Source organism: Anolis sagrei, chromosome 6, assembly GCF_037176765.1.
Source record: "Anolis sagrei isolate rAnoSag1 chromosome 6, rAnoSag1.mat, whole genome shotgun sequence".
NCBI lineage: Eukaryota > Metazoa > Chordata > Lepidosauria > Squamata > Dactyloidae > Anolis > Anolis sagrei.
In genome coordinates this window covers 119,238,857-119,245,996 of record NC_090026.1, presented here as the reverse complement: position 1 = coordinate 119,245,996, position 7,140 = coordinate 119,238,857, and positions in this window count along the sequence as shown.

The window sequence follows — 7,140 nt, the reverse complement described above, 5'->3', positions numbered from 1 at the left end:
GAAAGAAAAGGGAAAGAGGGAAATGAAAAGGGTCCATCCCTCATTCTATGAACTGGAAGGAAAAAAGGGAGATAAAGCATGAAGGGAGGGAGGAGAAAAAGAAGAAAGGGGTGAAAGAAGGAAAAGGAAGGAAAGAGAAAGGGATGGAAAGGAAAAGAAAGAGAGAAGGGAGGAAAGAGAGGAAATGAAAAAGGGTCCATCCCTTATTATATGAGCTGGAAGGTAACTTTAGTTCGCTTCCCTCAGGACTGTCCTTCTGTCCAAGAGACAGGCCCTCTATCCCAGGTGTTCTGTTTATCCCGGATTATCTGGAAATGGGGACTCATATAATCCAGTTTAAAGCACCAAACCTGGGGTCAGATCCTAGGATGTAGGGCCAGTCTGCTACACTGTGGAATGAATGCAGTTTGATACCACTTGAACTGCCCATGGCTCAATGCTATGGGGGTCTTGTAGCCTTACCCAACAACAGCTCCCAGGATCTCGTAGCATTGAGCCTTGGCACCTAAAGTGGTGTCAAATTGGATTCATTCTAGGTGCACTCCACTTCCTGGGATGATGCGGCTTTTTGGCATGCAGGGTGAGAGAGGAGGGGGCCTTGGGGTCGCAGGAAAGCCCCGGATTTGGCTTCATTTATCACAATCCCTCCCCAACGTGACCTTCCACTCCCAGCCCCACCGGCGATTGTCAATCCTTTGAGGCTGGATCTATACTTCCCTATATCCAGGCATGTGGGGGGGGTGGGTGTTGAGGGGCTTCAGCCCCCCCCCCCATCGAAATCGTGGCTACGGGCCTGGCTATATCCCAGGATTTTGTCCCGGATTATTTGGTTTGAACTGGATTACATGAGTCTACACTGCCAGATTATCTGGGATAACCAGAAAATCTGGCATCAGATCATGGGATAGAGGGCAGGATGGATGCAGCCATCTTTAACTCGCTTCTATTCTCCCTTTTCCCTCCTCCGCTTTCTTGGCCCCTGTTTGTGGAAGAGAAGCGGGGTCATGAACACCTGTGACTGATCTCTGTGTGGACGGAGGCGAGGGCTCCCTGACCTCTCCGCCTGGTCATTTTTTCGTAGGGCTTCTTTAAGCTATGAAAACTCAGAAGTAGTTTTGACATTTCCTTCCTCTAAAATAAGTACAGGCAGCCCCCAAATTACGATGAAGGTGGGTTATGTAAGTTTGCTCTTAAATTGAATTTGTATGCAAGTCGGAACAGGTACATTTTTAAGTGTGACACCAGCTCTATCTATCTATCTATCTATCCATCCATCCATCCATCCACCTACCTACCTACCTACCTATCTATGTTTGACACCAACTCAAAATATATATGTGTGTATATGTGTGTGTATACACACAACACACACATATATTTAGAGCTGGTGTCACACTTAAAAAATAAGCAGGACTCCATTGTATATATATAGATATAGATAATAGATAGATAATAGATAGATAAGCGAGACTCTACTGTGTGTGTGTATGTATATGTTTGACAACCACCTTATATATGTGTGTGTATGTTTATATATGTATATTTAAAATAAGCAAGACTCCACTGTAGATAGATAGATAGATAGATAGATAGATAGATAGATAGATACAGATAGATAGATAGATAGATAGATAGATAGATAGATAGGTAAGCGAGACTCTACTCTGTGTGTGTGTGTGTATACATATATATATATGTTTGACAACCACCCTATATATGTGTGTGTACGTTTATATATGTATCTTTATATATGCGTACATATATATATGACACCAGTCCTATATGTGTGTGTGTGTATATAAATATGTATGTGTATATATACATATGTTTGACACCAGTCCTATATATATGTGTGTGTCTGTGTATACACATATACACACATATATAGAATTGGTGTCAAACATAGATAGATATACACAATATATACAATATATTATGCATGTAGGTACAATATATTATGCTTGTAGGTATATTATGCACACATATATATACATATACACATATAGAGCTTGCGTCAAACATATACACACAAAAACACACACACATATATATACACACACGTCCGCGCACACACATGTATATAGAGTCTCGCTTATCTCAAATTACGTTATGATTACATTGTGATTTTACAAATTAAGCACTAAAGCATCATGTTACAACAAATCGACAGACAGGAGACTCTACTGTGCACACACATATATACATACATAAACACCTCTCTCTCTCTATATATATATATGGTGTGTGTGTGGTGTCACATACACACAGAGCACTCATTCCTCTTGCAGCCAGGTACTAAGTGAGGTCTTTTCCCTTTAAGGGTTGCCAACTTACCAAGCGCCTCTGTCTTTAGCCCTATTCCCTGGCAGGGTCTGAAAGAATGAGCCGGCCTTGACCTCCTTCTTAAAGAGAAAGGCTCTCCCTTGCTCATCCCTCCCTGCAGGTCATCCCACGACCGCTTTTGGAAAAAACAGAGCCACCAGAACCGACTGAGAAGTTGGCAACCCTGCCCTCTCCTATTAAACGAGGGAAGGAGGAGAGAAGGGAAGGCAGAGCTGGAGAAAGGCCTCTTCCCTCCTTGTCCAATAAGACCGAATCACACAGCGCATTTTCCTGTGACATTGAAATGAAATTGTTCTGCATAATAACTGTGAAACAGGCATATATATATATATATATAGAAACACGTATATATACGTACACACGTATAAAGTATATACAGTATAGTACAGAGGAAATAAACATGATGAACTTGAACTCTTAACATATAAAGATAAAGATGATTTAATAGGCATTAATGGAAGCTGTAGGGATGTGGTTCAAGATGTATTTGTCATGTATGATCTTAGGGCACGCACACACACACACACACACAATTGAGAAATAGTCATATGAAATCTGAAATAAATTAAAAATATGGCTTCCATACATCATTCACTAACTACTTCTGTACATCACTTATATTGCATGTCCAAGCAAACAAACAAAGCCTTATTTAGAAGTAGGCCTGTTACATTCCTTTCACTTACATGTACATGTACTTACATTCCTTTCACTTACATGCCCTGGGCAACGTCCTTGCAGACGGCCAATTCTCTCACACCAGAAGCGACTTTCTCCTGACACGACAAAAAAAAGCAAACCCAAAAAAACCCACAAAAAGCTTACATGTAGGTAAGTTTGTGTATGGCACACACATTTACTTTTTGCACAAATATTATTTCATATACTATGCTTATCGGATATATGATGTATTTTGTTTTACAGTATGTATATTACGCACACGCGTGCATTATTTCTTCCACATATAGATATATGTGTGTGAGGGAATCAGGTCTGATTCTCCTTCCCAGGGAATGCAAGATTGACAGATCTACTCTTTGCATGTAGGTGCATTGATAGGATTTTTACCAGATGTGTTGTGCATTTATTTATATATATATTACCAGACACTAATACATCTGCATTCACGCATTCATGTATGTATGTGTGTTTTGTTGCATTTATATTACAGACATTAAGGCATATGCATGTACACATGTACCTATGTATATGTTGTTTGCACACCTAAATATAATATGACGTTTTATGCTTCTCCTAAGTAAATGCAAGATTTACAAATCTACTCTTTGTACGCATATTATTGTGTGCGCGCGCGTGTGTGTGTATATATATATATATATATATATTCACAAAATATATACACACAATATATCTGAATGTATATATATTCAGATATATTGTGTATTTAAATATCTAATTATATACACACAAACATTACACATAAACATAGCTATGTATAATTTGCTAGATACACATTGAATCACCTTTTATTCTCCTCCTAAGTATGTGTGTATATATATATACACACACAGTATACACATGCATATATAATATTATATATAATATTATAATTATGAATATAAAATATTATTAATATATAATCATTAATATATATAAGACATATACATTTCAATATCTAACTATACACACATTACACATAAACATAGGTATGTATAATTTGCTAGATACACATATGTGATTGAATCACCTTTTATTCTCCTCCTTAGTATGTGTGTGTGTATATATATATATATATATATACAGTATACACATACATATATAATACTATATATAATATTATAATTATTAATATAAAATTATTAATATATAATCATTAATATATATAAGATATATTATACATTTCCATATCTAACTATACACACATTACACATAAACATAGGTATGTATAATTTGCTAGATACACATATGTGATTGAATCACCTTTTATTCTCCTCCTAAGTACACACACACACACATATATATATATACACACACACAGTATACACATACATATATGTAATATTATATATAATATTATAATTATTAATATAAAATGATCATTAGTATATAATCATTAATATATAATATCAGATATATTATACATTTCAATATCTCACTATATACACATTACACATAAACATATGTATATATATAATTTGTATACATAAATGTGTATGTATAACATATGTGTATGTAAACATATATGTATGTATAATTTGCTACATACACATATGTGATTGAATCACCTTTTATTCTCCTCCTAAGTACACACACACATATATATACAGTATACACATACATATATATAACATATATCATATTATAATTATTAATATAAAATTATTATTAATATATAATCATTAATATATCATATCACATATATTATACATTTAAATATCTAACTCTACACACATTACACATAAACATACCTATGTATAATTTGCTAGATACACATATGTGATTGAATCACCTTTTATTCTCCTCCTAAGTACATATATATATATATATATATATATATATCTGATATAAATTATTATTAATATATAATCATTAATATATAATATCAAATATATTATACATTCAAATATCTAACTCTACACACATTACACATAAACATACCTATGTATAATTTGCTAGATACACATATGTGCTTGAATTACCTTTTATTTTCCTTCTAAGTATGTGTATATATATACAATATAAACACACACACATCATATTATAGAGATCTGTATCAGATATATTATGCATTTAAATGTCTAACTGCACAAACATATGGATGTATGATTTGCTGGGCTTTAATCACATTTTATTCTCCTCCTCAGGGAGCACAAGGTTTTAAATGGAGATAATCGACGGGATTCTATGTTTGCTAATTAAAATGTGTGGAAGTCCCACTCAAAATCTTCCATAGTAGAAATGGGAAGAGAGATGGGTGGGTGTCTGAGTCGGTTTAAGGGGCGAAATCATTCCTTGGCAAACGAACTTCAGCTAAACCGACCCATCCAGGCATTTCTCTCCCCCCCCCCCCCCAATTTCCTCAGCCTTTCTTTCGGGGGGAGTCCATCAGGATTCTTCTCAAGTCCCTCTCCGCCTTTGCTCGGCCATAAATTACGACCCTGTTCAACCCGGGGCTTCATTTGTATAATGCACTCACTCCTTCCTTCGCTTCCTTTCCCTTCCTCGGCGCCCATAATTCATGGATGGACTTGTTTATTTGTTGATTTAAAGGCAGCTCTGATGTCACACACACACACATACAAAGGACAACATGTAATCGAAGGGCAAAGGGAGGAAACAATCTCCAGGATGCCCATTAGGGTTTTGAAAGCACTTTAGGTGCATCCATACTTTCCCTTTCTTTCTCCTTCCTTCCTTCTTTCTTTCCTTCTTCCTTCCTTCCCTCCTTCCTTCCATCCTTCTTTCCTTCCCTCCTTTTGGCCTTCCTTCCCTCTTTCCTTCCTTCCTTCCTTCCTTCCTTCCTTCCTTTTTTTCTTGTTTCCTTTCTTCCTTCCCTCCTTCTTTCCTTCCTTTCTTCCTTCCTTCCTTCCATTCTTCTTCATTCCCTCCTTCCTTCCTTCCCTCCTTCCTTCCTTCCCTCCTTCCTTCCATCTTTCCTTCCCTCTTTTTGGCCTTCCTTCCCTCCTTCCTTCCTTCCTTTTTCTTTCTTTCTTTCTTTCTGCCTCCCTCCCTTCCTTCCTTCTTTCCTTCCTTCCATTCTTCTTCCTTCCCTCCTTCCTTTCCTCCTTCCATCCTTTCCTTCCCTCTTTTTGACCTTCCTTCCCTCTTTCCTTCCTTTCTTCCTCTTTCTTTCTTTCTTTCTTTCTTTCCTTTCTTCCTTCCCTCCTTCTTTCCTTCCCTCCTTTCTTCCTTCCTTCCTTCCTTCTTTTCTTCTTTCTTTCTTCTTTCCTTTCTTCTTTCCTTTCGTCTTTCCTTCCTTCCTTCTCCCTTCTTTCTTTCCTTCTTTCCTTCCATCCTTCTTTCCTTCTTCCTCCCCTCCTTCCTTTCTTCCTTCTTCCTTCCTATCCTCCTTCCTTTCTTCTTTCCTTCCGTCCTTCTTCCCTCCTTCCTTTCTTCCTTCTTTCCTTCCCTCCTTTCTTTCTTTCCTTCTTTCCCCGCTTAACTTTGCCCAATCTTGATCTGTAGAATTAATACAATTTAATCCCTCTTTAACTGCCATGGCTCAATACGAAGGGAAGGGAGTTGTAGTTCTGCAGAATCTTTAGACGGTTGATGCCTCACCAAGGTACACATCCTATGATTTCATAGCATTGAGCCATGCCAGTTCAAGTGGTGCCATTCTGTATTAATTCTGCAGTGTAGAAACACCCTCAGCCAGCAAAACGTTTTAGGCCACTCATCCTGACTTTAAACTATTTCAACTTCATCATTTCAGAATGGAAAAAGAAAAAGAATCCCCATTTCCTCTCTTTGACTCCGGATTTACAGCTTGGAGGCACTTAATGGGAGAAAGTCCTCTGATAGGAAATGGTTTCTCCTCTCATTACCTTGCCTTTAATCTGCTTTCCAAGAGGGTGCCCTGGGAGATTAACATCTTGATCTGATCCGGTTAAAGTTGTAGCTCTCCAGGTTATAAGTAAGGCAGGCTGATAAAAGGACACAATCCCTTGATGCTGGTAGAACAAAACAGAGACAAAGATAGATAGATAGATAGATAGATATAGATAGATAGACAGAGAGATAGACAGATAGATAGATGATTGATTGATTGATTGATTGATAGATAGATAGATAAGAATTCTTTCCTCTACCTTATCTTATAGTCCTAAATTTTAC